The following is a 16012-nucleotide window of genomic DNA, read 5'->3' as shown; positions in this document are numbered from 1 at the left end:
GCAAAGCCAATTACAAGAACTTTTAGAGCGTGGATTCATTCGACCAAGCACATCACCGTGGGGAGCTCCTGTTTTGTTTGTCAAGAAGAAAGATGGTACATTCAGGTTGTGTATCGACTACCGAGAGTTGAACAAACTTACCATCAAGAACCGCTACCCACTACCGAGAATCGACGACTTATTTGATCAACTACAAGGCTCGTCTGTTTATTCAAAGATTGACTTACGTTCCGGGTACCATCAAATGCGGGTGAAAGAAGATGATATTCCAAAGACTGCTTTCAGAACACGTTACGGTCATTACAAGTTTATGGTCATGCCGTTTGGTTTAACTAATGCACCAGCTGTGTTCATGGACCTTATGAACCGAGTGTGTGGAGCATACCTTGACAAGTTTGTCATTGTTTTCATTGATGACATACTTATTTACTCAAAGAATGACCAAGAACACGGTGAACATTTGAGAAAGGTGTTAGAAGTATTGAGGAAAGAAGAATTGTACGCTAAGTTTTCAAAGTGTGCATTTTGGTTGGAAGAAGTTCAATTCCTCGGTCACATAGTGAACAAAGAAGGTATTAAGGTGGATCCGGCAAAGATAGAAACTGTTGAAAAGTGGGAAACCCCGAAAACTCCGAAACACATACGCCAGTTTTTAGGACTAGCTGGTTACTACAGAAGGTTCATCCAAGACTTTTCCAGAATAGCAAAACCCTTGACTGCATTAACGCATAAAGGGAAGAAATTTGAATGGAATGATGAACAAGAGAAAGCGTTTCAGTTATTGAAGAAAAAGCTAACTACGGCACCTATATTGTCATTGCCTGAAGGGAATGATGATTTTGTGATTTATTGTGACGCATCAAAGCAAGGTCTCGGTTGTGTATTAATGCAACGAACGAAGGTGATTGCTTATGCATCTAGACAATTGAAGATTCACGAACAAAATTATACGACGCATGATTTGGAATTAGGCGCGGTTGTTTTTGCATTAAAGACTTGGAGGCACTACTTATATGGGGTCAAAAGTATTATATATACCGACCACAAAAGTCTTCAACACATATTTAATCAGAAACAACTGAATATGAGGCAGCGTAGGTGGATTGAATTGTTGAATGATTATGACTTTGAGATTCGTTACCACCCGGGGAAGGCAAATGTGGTAGCCGATGCCTTGAGCAGGAAGGACAGAGAACCCATTCGAGTAAAATCTATGAATATAATGATTCATAATAACCTTACTACTCAAATAAAGGAGGCGCAACAAGGAGTTTTAAAAGAGGGAAATTTAAAGGATGAAATACCCAAAGGATCGGAGAAGCATCTTAATATTCGGGAAGACGGAACCCGGTATAGGGCTGAAAGGATTTGGGTACCAAAATTTGGAGATATGAGAGAAATGGTACTTAGAGAAGCTCATAAAACCAGATACTCAATACATCCTGGAACGGGGAAGATGTACAAGGATCTCAAGAAACATTTTTGGTGGCCGGGTATGAAAGCCGATGTTGCTAAATACGTAGGAGAATGTTTGACGTGTTCTAAGGTCAAAGCTGAGCATCAGAAACCATCAGGTCTACTTCAACAACCTGAAATCCCGGAATGGAAATGGAAAAACATTACCATGGATTTCATCACTAAATTGCCAAGGACTGCAAGTGGTTTTGATACTATTTGGGTAATAGTTGATCGTCTCACCAAATCAGCACACTTCTTGCCAATAAGAGAAGATGACAAGATGGAGAAGTTAGCACGACTGTATTTGAAGGAAGTCATCTCCAGACATGGAATACCAATCTCTATTATCTCTGATAGGGATGGCAGATTTATTTCAAGATTCTGGCAGACATTACAGCAAGCATTAGGAACTCGTCTAGACATGAGTACTGCCTATCATCCACAAACTGATGGGCAGAGCGAAAGGACGATACAAACGCTTGAAGACATGCTACGAGCATGTGTTATTGATTTCGGAAACAGTTGGGATCGACATCTACCGTTAGCAGAATTTTCCTACAACAACAGCTACCATTCAAGCATTGAGATGGCGCCGTTTGAAGCACTTTATGGTAGAAAGTGCAGGTCTCCGATTTGTTGGAGTGAAGTGGGGGATAGACAGATTACGGGTCCGGAGATTATACAAGAAACTACCGAGAAGATCATCCAAATTCAACAACGGTTGAAAACCGCCCAAAGTCGACAAAAGAGCTATGCTGACATTAAAAGAAAAGATATAGAATTTGAAATTGGAGAGATGGTCATGCTTAAAGTTGCACCTTGGAAAGGCGTTGTTCGATTTGGTAAACGAGGGAAATTAAATCCAAGGTATATTGGACCATTCAAGATTATTGATCGTGTCGGACCAGTAGCTTACCGACTAGAGTTACCTCAACAACTCGCGGCTGTACATAACACTTTCCACGTCTCAAATTTGAAGAAATGTTTTGCTAAAGAAGATCTCACTATTCCGTTAGATGAAATCCAAATCAACGAAAAACTTCAATTCATCGAAGAACCCGTCGAAATAATGGATCGTAAGGTTAAAAGACTTAAGCAAAACAAGATACCAATTGTTAAGGTTCGATGGAATGCTCGTAGAGGACCCGAGTTCACCTGGGAGCGTGAAGATCAGATGAAGAAGAAATACCCGCATCTATTTCCAGAAGATTCGTCAACACCTTCAACAGCTTAAAATTTCGGGACGAAATTTATTTAACGGGTAGGTACTGTAGTGACCCGAACTTTTCCATGTTTATATATATTAATTGAGATTGATATTTACATGATTAAATGTTTCCAACATATTAAGCAATCAAACTTGTTAAGACTTGATTAATTGAAATATGTTTCATATAGACAATTGACCACCCAAGTTGACCGGTGATTCACGAACGTTAAAACTTGTAAAAACTATATGATGACATATATATGGATATATATATATAGTTAACATGATACTATGATAAGTAAACATATCATTAAGTATATTAACAATGAACTACATATGTAAAAACAAGACTACTAACTTAATGATTTTTAAACGAGACATATATGTAACGATTATCGTTGTAAAGACATTTAATGTATATATATCATATTAAGAGATATTCATACATGATAATATCATGATAATATAATAATTTAAAATCTCATTTGATATTATAAACATTGGGTTAACAACATTTAACAAGATCGTTAACCTAAAGGTTTCAAAACAACATTTACATGTAACGACTAACGATGACTTAACGACTCAGTTAAAATGTATATACATGTAGTGCTTTAATATGTATTCATACACTTTTGAAAGACTTCAAGACACTTATCAAAATACTTCTACTTAACAAAAATGCTTACAATTACATCCTCGTTCAGTTTCATCAACAATTCTACTCGTATGCACCCGTATTCGTACTGGTACAATACACAGCTTTTAGATGTATGTACTATTGGTATATACACTCCAATGATCAGCTCTTAGCAGCCCATGTGAGTCACCTAACACATGTGGGAACCATCATTTGGCAACTAGCATGAAATATCTCATAAAATTACAAAAATATGAGTAATCATTCATGACTTATTTACATGAAAACAAAATTACATATCCTTTATATCTAATCCATACACCAACGACCAAAAACACCTACAAACACTTTCATTCTTCAATTTTCTTCATCTAATTGATCTCTCTCAAGTTCTATCTTCAAGTTCTAAGTGTTCTTCATAAATTCCAAAAGTTCTAGTTTCATAAAATCAAGAATACTTTCAAGATTGCTAGCTCACTTCCAATCTTGTAAGGTGATCATCCAACCTCAAGAAATCTTTGTTTCTTACAGTAGGTTATCATTCTAATACAAGGTAATAATCATATTCAAACTTTGGTTCAATTTCTATAACTATAACAATCTTATTTCAAGTGATGATCTTACTTGAACTTGTTTTCGTGTCATGATTTTGCTTCAAGAACTTTGAGCCATCCAAGGATCCATTGAAGCTAGATCCATTTTTCTCTTTTCCAGTAGGTTCATCCAAGGAACTTAAGGTAGTAATGATGTTCATAACATCATTCGATTCATACATATAAAGCTATCTTATTCGAAGGTTTAAACTTGTAATCACTAGAACATAGTTTAGTTAATTCTAAACTTGTTCGCAAACAAAAGTTAATCCTTCTAACTTGACTTTTAAAATCAACTAAACACATGTTCTATATCTATATGATATGCTAACTTAATGATTTAAAACCTGGAAACACGAAAAACACCGTAAAACCGAATTTACGCCGTCGTAGTAACACCGCGGGCTGTTTTGGGTTAGTTAATTAAAAGCTATGATAAACTTTGATTTAAAATTTGTTATTCTGAGAAAATGATTTTTATTATGAACATGAAACTATATCCAAAAATTATGGTTAAACTCAAAGTGGAAGTATGTTTTCTAAAATGGTCATCTAGACGTCGTTCTTTCGACTGAAATGACTACCTTTACAAAAACGACTTGTAACTTATTTTTCTGACTATAAACCTATATTTTTTCTGTTTAGATTCATAAAATAGAGTTCAATATGAAACCATAGCAATTTGATTCACTCAAAACGGATTTAAAATGAAGAAGTTATGGGTAAAACAAGATTGGATAATTTTTCTCATTTTAGCTACGTGAAAATTGGTAACAAATCTATTCCAACCATAACTTAATCAACTTGTATTGTATATTATGTAATCTTGAGATACCATAGACACGTATACAATGTTTCGACCTATCATGTCGACACATCTATATATATTTCGGAACAACCATAGACACTCTATATGTGAATGTTGGAGTTAGCTATACAGGGTTGAGGTTGATTCCAAAATATATATAGTTTGAGTTGTGATCAATACTGAGATACGTATACACTGGGTCGTGGATTGATTCAAGATAATATTTATCGATTTATTTCTGTACATCTAACTGTGGACAACTAGTTGTAGGTTATTAACGAGGACAGCTGACTTAATAAACTTAAAACATCAAAATATATTAAAAGTGTTGTAAATATATTTTGAACATACTTTGATATATATGTATATATTGTTATAGGTTCGTGAATCAACCAGTGGCCAAGTCTTACTTCCCGACGAAGTAAAAATATGTGAAAGTGAGTTATAGTCCCACTTTTAAAATCTAATATTTTTGGGATGAGAATACATGCAGGTTTTATAAATGATTTACAAAATAGACACAAGTACGTGAAACTACATTCTATGGTTGAATTATTGAAATCGAATATGCCCCTTTTTATTAAGTCTGGTAATCTAAGAATTAGGGAACAGACACCCTAATTGATGCGAATCCTAAAGATAGATCTATTGGGCCTAACAAACCCCATCCAAAGTACCGGATGCTTTAGTACTTCGAAATTTATATCATATCCGAAGGGTGTCCCGGAATGATGGGGATATTCTTATATATATATATATGCATATTGTTAATGTCGGTTACCAGGTGTTCACCATATGAATGATTTTTATCTCTATGTATGGGATGTGTATTGAAATATGAAATCTTGTGGTCTATTGTTACGATTTGATATATATAGGTTAAACCTATAACTCACCAACATTTTTGTTGACGTTTAAAGCATGTTTATTCTCAGGTGAATACTAAGAGCTTCCACTGTCGCATACTTAAATAAGGACGAGATTTGGAGTCCATGCTTGTATGATATTGTGTAAAAACTGCATTCAAGAAACTTATTTTGTTGTAACATATTTGTATTGTAAACCATTATGTAATGGTCGTGTGTAAACAGGATATTTTAGATTATCATTATTTGATAATCTACGTAAAGCTTTTTAAACCTTTATTGATGAAATAAAGGTTATGGTTTGTTTTAAAATGAATGCAGTCTTTGAAAAACGTCTCATATAGAGGTCAAAACCTCGCAACGAAATCAATTAATATGGAACGTTTTTAATCAATAAGAACGGGACATTTCAGTGCAGGTCTCCGATTTGTTGGAGTGAAGTGGGGGATAGACAGATTACGGGTCCGGAGATTATACAAGAAACTACCGAGAAGATCATCCAAATTCAACAACGGTTGAAAACCGCCCAAAGTCGACAAAAGAGCTACGCTGACATTAAAAGAAAAGATATAGAATTTGAAATTGGAGATATGGTCATGCTTAAAGTTGCACCTTGGAAAGGCGTTGTTCGATTTGGTAAACGAGGGAAATTAAATCCAAGGTATATTGGACCATTCAAGATTATTGATCGTGTCGGACCAGTAGCTTACCGACTTGAGTTAACTCAACAACTCTCGGCTGTACATAACACTTTCCACGTCTCGAATTTGAAGAAATGTTTTGCTAAAGAAGATATCACTATTCCATTAGATGAAATCCAAATCAACGAAAAACTTCAATTCATCGAAGAACCCGTCGAAATAATGGATTGTGAGGTTAAAAGACTTAAGCAAAACAAGATACCAATTGTTAAGGTTCGATGGAATGCTCGTAGAGGACCCGAGTTCACCTGGGAGCGTGAAGATCAGATGAAGAAGAAATACCCGCATCTATTTCCAGAAGATTCTTCAACACCTTCAACAGCTTAAAATTTCGGGACGAAATTTATTTAACGGGTAGGTACTGTAGTGACCCGAACTTTTCCATGTTTATATATATTAATTGAGATTGATATTTACATGATTAAATGTTTCCAACATGTTAAGCAATCAAACTTGTTAAGACTTGATTAATTGAAATATGTTTCATATAGACAATTGACCACCCAAGTTGACCGGTGATTCACGAACGTTAAAACTTGTAAAAACTATATGATGACATATATATGGATATATATATAGTTAACATGATACTATGATAAGTAAACATATCATTAAGTATATTAACAATGAACTACATATGTAAAAACAAGACTACTAACTTAATGATTTTTAAACGAGACATATATGTAACGATTATCGTTGTAAAGACATTTAATGTATATATATCATATTAAGAGATATTCATACATGATAATATCATGATAATATAATAATTTAAAATCTCATTTGATATTATAAACATTGGGTTAACAACATTTAACAAGATCGTTAACCTAAAGGTTTCAAAACAACACTTACATGTAACGACTAACGATGACTTAACGACTCAGTTAAAATGTATATACATGTAGTGTTTTAATATGTATTTATACACTTTTGAAAGACTTCAATACACTTATCAAAATACTTCTACTTAACAAAAATGCTTACAATTACATCCTCGTTCAGTTTCATCAACAATTCTACTCGTATGCACCCGTATTCGTACTCGTACAATACACAGCTTTTAGATGTATGTACTATTGGTATATACACTCCAATGATCAGCTCTTAGCAGCCCATGTGAGTCACCTAACACATGTGGGAACCATCATTTGGCAACTAGCATGAAATATCTCATAAAATTACAAAAATATGAGTAATCATTCATGACTTATTTACATGAAAACAAAATTACATATCCTTTATATCTAATCCATACACCAACGATCAAAAACACCTACAAACACTTTCATTCTTCAATTTTCTTCATCTAATTGATCTCTCTCAAGTTCTATCTTCAAGTTCTAAGTGTTCTTCATAAATTCCAAAAGTTCTAGTTTCATAAAATCAAGAATACTTTCAAGTTTGCTAGCTCACTTCCAATCTTGTAAGGTGATCATCCAACCTCAAGAAATCTTTGTTTCTTACAGTAGGTTATCATTCTAATACAAGGTAATAATCATATTCAAACTTTGGTTCAATTTTTATAACTATAACAATCTTATTTCAAGTGATGATCTTACTTGAACTTGTTTTCGTGTCATGATTCTGCTTCAAGAACTTCGAGCCATCCAAGGATCCGTTGAAGCTAGATCCATTTTTTTCTTTTCCAGTAGGTTTATCCAAGGAAATTAAGGTAGTAATGATGTTCATAACATCATTCGATTCATACATATAAAGCTATCTTATTCGAAGGTTTAAACTTGTAATCACTAGAACATAGTTTAGTTAATTCTAAACTTGTTCGCAAACAAAAGTTAATCCTTCTAACTTGACTTTTAAAATCAACTAAACACATTTTCTATATCTATATGATATGCTAACTTAATGATTTAAAACCTGGAGACACGAAAAACACCGTAAAACCGGATTTACGCCGTCGTAGTAACACCGCGGACTGTTTTGGGTTAGTTAATTAAAAACTATGATAAACTTTGATTTAAAAGTTGTTATTCTGAGAAAATGATTTTTATTATGAACATGAAACTATATCCAAAAATTATGGTTAAACTCAAAGTGGAAGTATGTTTTCTAAAATGGTCATCTAGACGTCGTTCTTTCGACTGAAATGACTACCTTTACAAAAACGACTTGTAACTTATTTTTCAGACTATAAACCTATAAGTTTTCTGTTTAGATTCATAAAATAGAGTTCAATATAAAACCATAGCAATTTGATTCACTCAAAACGGATTTAAAATGAAGAAGTTATGGGTAAAACAAGATTGGATAATTTTTCTCATTTTAGCTACGTGAAAATTGGTAACAAATCTATTCCAACCATAACTTAATTAACTTGTATTGTATATTATGTAATCTTGAGATACCATAGACACGTATACAATGTTTCGACCTATCATGTCGACACATCTATATATATTTCGGAACAACCATAGACACTCTATATGTGAATGTTGGAGTTAGCTATACAGGGTTGAAGTTGATTCCAAAATATATATAGTTTGAGTTGTGATCAATACTGAGATACGTATACACTGGGTCGTGGATTGATTCAAGATAATATTTATCGATTTATTTCTGTACATCTAACTGTGGACAACTAGTTGTAGGTTACTAACGAGGACAGCTGACTTAATAAACTTAAAACATCAAAATATATTAAAAGTGTTGTAAATATATTTTGAACATACTTTGATATATATGTATATATTGTTATAGGTTCGTTAATCAACCAGTGGCCAAGTCTTACTTCCCGACGAAGTAAAAATCTGTGAAAGTGAGTTATAGTCCCACTTTTAAAATCTAATATTTTTGGGATGAGAATACATGCAGGTTTTATAAATGATTTACAAAATAGACACAAGTACATGAAACTACATTCTATGGTTGAATTATCGAAATCGAATATGCCCCTTTTTATTAAGTCTGGTAATCTAAGAATTAGGGAACAGACACCCTAATTGACGCGAATCCTAAAGATAGATCTATCGGGCCCAACAAGCCCCATCCAAAGTACCGGATGCTTTAGTACTTCGAAATTTATATCATATCCGAAGGGTGTCCCGAAATGATGGGGATATTCTTATATATGCATCTTGTTAATGTCGGTTACCAGGTGTTCACCATATGAATGATTTTTATCTCTATGTATGAGATGTGTATTGAAATATGAAATCTTGTGGTCTATTATTATGATTTGATATATATAGGTTAAACCTATAACTCACCAACATTTTTGTTGACGTTTTAAGCATGTTTATTCTCAGGTGATTATTAAGAGCTTCCGCTGTCGCATAGTTAAATAAGGACGAGATTTGGAGTCCATGCTTGTATGATATTGTGTAAAAACTGCATTCAAGAAACTTATTTTGTTGTAACATATTTGTATTGTAAACCATTATGTAATGGTCGTGTGTAAACAGGATATTTTAGATTATCATTATTTGATAATCTACGTAAAGCTTTTTAAAACCTTTATCTATGAAATAAAGGTTATGGTTTGTTTTAAAAATGAATGCAGTCTTTGAAAAACGTCTCATATAGAGGTCAAAACCTCGCAACGAAATCAATTAATATGGAACGTTTTTAATCAATAAGAACGGGACATTTCAGTCGAGGCGATCAATTTTGAAGAATAAACATCTTTGCCGCTTGGTTTGAAAATCCATTTGCATTCGCCGTCGTTTAGGCCCATGACCGACTTGATTTTTGTTTCGATATTCCGCTGCTCACCAATAGCTCTTCCCGTTAACGGACTTGTCCAGCCCCACGAAAATACCAATTCGCCTCTGTCCATCTTCACTATGTCCTTGACGCATACATTTCCTTCTGCTTCTAATCGCCAAAGTCTAGGAAATTGTTGCTTAAGACTAGCTTGCCCAACCCAAATGTCATCCCAAAAGTATATGTCCCTCCCATCCCCAATCTTGCGATCAAAGAAATTGTCCACATCGATGCCAAGATTTTGTAGATCTTTCCTAATTTTGATGATGTTCCACCACACTGAACGATGCTTCGTATGAGAACCGTTAGTACTAGACCCCAACCCCCCGTCCCGCCCATATATGCTCTTGATAACATTGACCCAAAGTGAAGATTTTTCAACTTTGAATCGCCACCACCATTTACATAAAAGAGAAAGGTTTTTGGCTTTTAATGACCCAATATTTAACTCGCCCTTCCCATATGAATTAAGAATAGTATCCCATTTAACCCAAGAAATTTTGGAATCATCACCCGCCCCGCCCCGCCCCAAAAGAACTTACGATGCGTACCTTCGAGAAGATTGATGATGTTGGAAGGAGCACGAAACAACGAGAAGAAGTATAGGGGTAAACTACTAAGTACCGATTTAATGAGTGTTAGCCTTCCACCAAAAGACATCGTTCTAGTTTTCCAACCCGACAACCTTTTATTAAATTTTTCAACCACCGGCTCCCATGCTTTCTTTTTATTCATGTTATCACCAATAGGCATACCTAAATATCCGAAAGGTAATTTGCCAACGCTACACCCAAACTTGGAAGCCACCTTTTCTACTTCCGCAAAAGAAATACCAACACCATAAACTACACTTTTTGACATGTCCACCCTCAACCCGGACGACTGCTCAAAACACTTAAGGGTTTTTAGAATATAGCTTACACTTTTCTTCCCCCATTCTCCAAAAAAAATATGGTGTCGTCCGCAAACTGTAAATGCGAGATTCTTATTTTATTACTCCCAATTTCCACTCCCCGCATAAGACCTTCTTTAATAGCTATATTAGCTAACACATTAAGACCCTCGCTAGCAATAATGAAAAGATAGGGAGATAGCGGATCACCTTGCCTAATACCTCTTCCAAGTTTAAATTCATCGGTAGGAGACCCATTAACTAACACTGAAACCGTAGCCGATTGAAAACACGCGAATATCCAATTTCTCCATTTATCCCGAAACCCCATATTGCTCATGATGTCAAGTAAGAACTTCCAATTGACACTATCGAAAGCTTTCTCTATGTCCGGTTTGAAAATACAACATTTCACCTTTCTTCTTCGAACATCTTCCACTAATTCTTTCCCGATTAAAATACTATCAAGTATTGACCTACCCTTGACATAAGCGCTTTGTTCCAACCCGATAATTTTATTGATCACACTTTTAAGTCTCATGGAAAGAATCTTTGCAATTATTTTATAGTAGCTTCCAATCAAGCTAATGGGCCTATAATCTTTTAAGCAAATAGGATCGGTTTTCTTTGGAATCAACGTTATAAAAGATGCATTGCAACCCCGGGAGATGGCACCTTTATCCCAAAACCAATGGATGGCTTTCAAGAGATCATCTTTTATCAACCACCAAAAACGCTTGTAAAAATTAAAGTTGAAACCGTCGGGACCCGGAGCCTTTGAAGAACTACACTTTTTTATGGCCTTCCACACCTCATCTTCACTTATCGGTTTTTCAAGGAATTCTGCATCAGAAGCTGAAATTTTTGGACATTCAAACAAGATTAGTTATTATAAGTTAGGAAGTGAGTTTTATATTTGGATTTAAATAAGTGAGCATTAAATATTATCCGACGGGTAGTCTAATGATTGAAGACATGAAAATGTCTAGTGAAGATTCAAATTCAAGTTATACAAGCTACAACTTTGAAGTGTCTTTAAAAGAATATATCATGCAATCTTATTTTAAATTCGAAGATATTATATCAAAATCTGACTTTAAAATTATTCCAGGAGATCCAATTCTAAACTATACGTCCATTCAAATAGAACAATTTACTTAGAAATGAAAACGCATAAAGGGCATGATGATATTGTATTGTACATTATACTAAAGTATGTGAGATTTTTAGTCGTTATATGATTTCTAAAGCCTCATAATGTATAAAATGGTGTCGTCAATTTTTTTTACACAACATGTATTGTCAATTATGTCATGCGGCTCTATCAATATATTAGATGCTATGGTTAGATGCTATGGTTGTTATTAACTATTCCTATATATTATTATATATTTATATATATAAATAGAAATCATGTTTTTACTATTCACGCGATTATTTTATTACTAAATGATATTTCCGTCATTAAACATTAAACATGTTATTATTTGTTGGTCTCTACTACTTTCTTCGCCTACATTCTACAGTCTTCTCACCTTCACCTCCATACCACCGTTAATGCCCCATCCCTATCGCCTTCTTCGCCTATCACAACCACATCATCGTCATTGTTGTTATTAATATTAAGAAAATTTAACTTTTTACATTAAAATGAAAACTCAAAGTTTCAACCTAATAAGCACTAATCTACCACCTAAATATCCTATCCTATCCTACTATACATTAAAAAAGAGTCTTTATTAGCTAATAAATGTTTTCAAAACCCCCCTTAATCACCGTTAGATTGAAAAATTACGTTAGAATACCCCTTAATCTAACGACCATTAATCAACCCCTAAAAAAAATTAGGTAATAAATCAATTGTTAAAACCCTCATCCCTAAAATACCCTTTCTAATAATTAAAAAAAAAAAAAAAAAACACGAACACCCATTCATCATTCCCACCCGCTATTATCCACCTATCCTTAGAAATCCCTAATTCACACAATAAACTCATTAAACAACAAATCTCTTCAGAACTGTTCCATGCGACCATGCTGCTATATGAAGAAAATCCAAATTAAAATTAGTTAGATTCATATATAAAGCATAATCGACGTCTTCTTCATCTTCTTCTATGATCCAAACATGTCATATAAACCCTAAATTTAACTTTTTATTTTCTAATTTTTGGGTTTTATTTTTTGGCTTCAATTTTTTGCACTTTTTTACGTAGAAGAAGTCACTCATCAGCCATATGAAGAAACAAAGAAATTGGAACTTGTAATGTGGTTAGTGATGAAACCTTTTCTTTTTTGATGAAATTTAGCTTTAGTGTAATTTTTAAATGTAATGTAATTCTAATTATTATCGTATACAGTTTTTTGATAGCTTATGAAAGAAGTGTGTGGTCAAGTTTTTTGGGGGCTTGATAGCGATTTGCTATACCTTAAAACATATACAATTGTTTTGAAGTCTTATGGTACTGATCTCAATTGTCCAAGAAGAATGGTTAGTTTGGCTAAACCAAATTGTATTTGATTTTAACATATTATTACCATATTATAAAGTAATTTGTCATTTATTTCCAACATTCATGTTATGTTTCTTTAGATAGATTAAAATTTCATATTTGACTAATATGAATCTAAAAAATGAGTGAACAGTTCATTTAAATTGATGTGGAAGAGGGACTGCTCAAATTGTTTCCACAAATTGAGATACAACCAGTTGTGAAGACTTGCTTTGTATATGAGTAAAGACCTGATGATGGTAGATATACTTTGTTCGACGACAACGGTGGGATCTTCTTTAAACGCATATTACTCAACGTTTACATCTTACAATAACTGATGTCTTATCTTTCTAACCTTGTGAATTTGCATTTAACGTGGCCATTGTGCTAACATATATTGGTGAAGACGACTGGATATTCTATGGCTGTAACAGATCCAATCAAAAGGCAGGTTACATGACATTGGGTTTGGATAGTTCATAGGTGCTTGAATGTGTCACTCATGGACCTATTGAAGATGTCTCTGCTCTATGTAAGAATCTTATTTAGTTAGTATGTTAAATACTCCGTATATAACTAAATGAGTAACTATCAATACAATTAACTAAATGAGTAATTAACTATCATTAAATATCAAATGGTATGAAGCTTAATCTGACTTTTTTTGAGGATCAAGAAGCTGCAACGTCTCGAGCAATGGATTTCAAACTTGCCTCCTAATACAGTTTACCATACTTAGAGGTGGCAACTTCAAACTAATTCCGATATTCACATTTTCTAAGTTGTCATATTTCTTAAAAAAAATTATATTTGAAATGGTAATAGACTATATCAAGTCAAAATTGAGTAATTCACTAAGAACATATGGTTAGTTTCATACTATCATGGCCGTTTAAAGAGATCAATATGACCTAGGAAGCTAGAACAGATTAGTTTCATAACTCTGATAGTAAGTTAAGTTGTCATTATTTACCATCAATGAGCATGCTAGAACCACAATAAGGTCACTCTAAGTCTAGATGCCAGTACAAAAACGATTAGTAGCCTACCTTACAATGTAAGTCATATAATCAAACTATTTGCATTTGCATTTTTCTGAAATAACAAATGAGGATAAACTCATTAGATATTCTTTTTTACTCAGGTAAGATCATTCAATGGGAGGCTCTTGTGCTCTAGGTGTCTGTGAGGTTTCTTGTGGCAGGCTTGATCTAATTTATGAGCTAAGGTGTGGGTTACTCTTTTTTCGTGTATTAACTTACATAGTTCATAACTGTCTTTTGATTTATGTTTTTAGTAATGTAAAGTTGTTAACTTTTGTTTGCTGATATGGTATTTAATTGAAAGAGTTGATATGATTTTTAGTTGACTGCATGGAGATTAAAAAGTTGAATGAGTGATTTGATATCTATGTCTGCCCATATGGTTTAGTTTCTCATCGTTGATTCGACATTATCAAACCCTATATCGTTTCGTTCGTCCGAATATACAGAACGATCTTCGATTAATTTGATGAATTCCGATCTTCGGGTCATGTCATTATTTGTAAGTAACTTCACTTTTAGTCGTTTCGTTCTATTTTTCTCTCTATTGTTATAATTTTAACTATCAATCTAATTAATCGTTCATCAATTCGGTGTTATGTATTCGCAATAGGCGTGTTTGTTTTTTTAGAAGAAAATGTAGAGTCACGATTTCATCCTTATGTATTTCTGTTTTAAGCTATTAACCCTATTTTTTGATTCTGGCATCTTCTTTTACTGTTTATGCAACTAATAAACATTAATTAGATGGATTAGGTAAAAGTCGATATAGTTTAAGACCAAGAATTTTAGGGTTTATAATTTAGGGTTTAGGGTATAGCGTTGGTGGTTTAGGGTATAACTTTGGTGGTCTGGGTTTTAGAGTTTAGGGTTTAGATATAGGTTTTAGAGTTTAGTGTATAGTGTTTAGGGTTTATGGTTTACATGTTAGGGTTTAAATTTTAGAATTTAGGTTTGCAGGTTAATGTTTATTTTTTTATGATTATGACCTTGTTGGAGGGTTTACATATAAGTTTTCTATCGAAGTAGACATATGCAAAAATACATATATAATCTATTCTTTGCAATACATTTTTATCCTAGAAAATAATTGTAATATTATAAAATGAGACATAATACTAAATATTAATTGCGTATTTAGGGTTTAGGATTTAGTGTATAGGGTTTATGGTTTAGTGTTTAGGGTGTAGGGTTAAGGGTTTATGGTTTAGGGTTTAGAAATTATGGTATAGAGTTTAGGGTTTAGGGTTTAGGGTTTTATGATTTAGGGTTTAGTGTATAGGGTTTACATATAGGGTTTGGGGTTTAGTGTATAGGGTTTAGTTGGGTATATGTTTTAGAGTTTATGGTTTAGGGTTTAGATTTTAGAATTTATGGTTTAGGGTATAGTGTTTAAGGTTTAGGGTTTACGGTGTACGGTTTAGTCTGTAAGGTAAAGGGTTGGTGGTTAAAGGTTGATTTAGGGTTTAGAGTTTAGAATTTAGTGTATAGGGTTTATGGTTTAGACTTTAAGGTTTAGATTTTAGAATCTATAATTTAAGGTTTAGAATATAGGGTTTAAGACTTGGGGTTTCGTTTAT

General features: G+C 33.5%; 1 long non-coding RNA gene across 3 annotated transcripts; it reads left to right on the top strand.

Annotated features, from left to right (window-relative positions):
- Window positions 1-12836: 12836 nt before the first annotated feature.
- Window positions 12837-14643, top strand: LOC139896594 (uncharacterized). 3 transcript variants are annotated; one of them, XR_011776293.1, is made up of 5 exons: window positions 12837-13165; window positions 13255-13385; window positions 13541-13921; window positions 14066-14130; window positions 14534-14643. It is a non-coding gene; the product is annotated as an uncharacterized lncRNA (long non-coding RNA). The 3 variants fall into 3 exon arrangements; XR_011776294.1 differs by having other exon boundaries at window positions 14038-14130; XR_011776292.1 differs by lacking the exon at window positions 14066-14130.
- The last annotated feature ends 1369 nt before the right edge of the window (window positions 14644-16012 follow it).

Source organism: Rutidosis leptorrhynchoides, chromosome 3 (genome assembly GCF_046630445.1).
Source record: "Rutidosis leptorrhynchoides isolate AG116_Rl617_1_P2 chromosome 3, CSIRO_AGI_Rlap_v1, whole genome shotgun sequence".
Classification (NCBI taxonomy): Eukaryota; Viridiplantae; Streptophyta; class Magnoliopsida; order Asterales; family Asteraceae; genus Rutidosis; species Rutidosis leptorrhynchoides.
The sequence above is the reverse complement of the archived record's forward strand: the minus strand, read 5'-3'. Positions and strand labels throughout refer to the sequence as shown.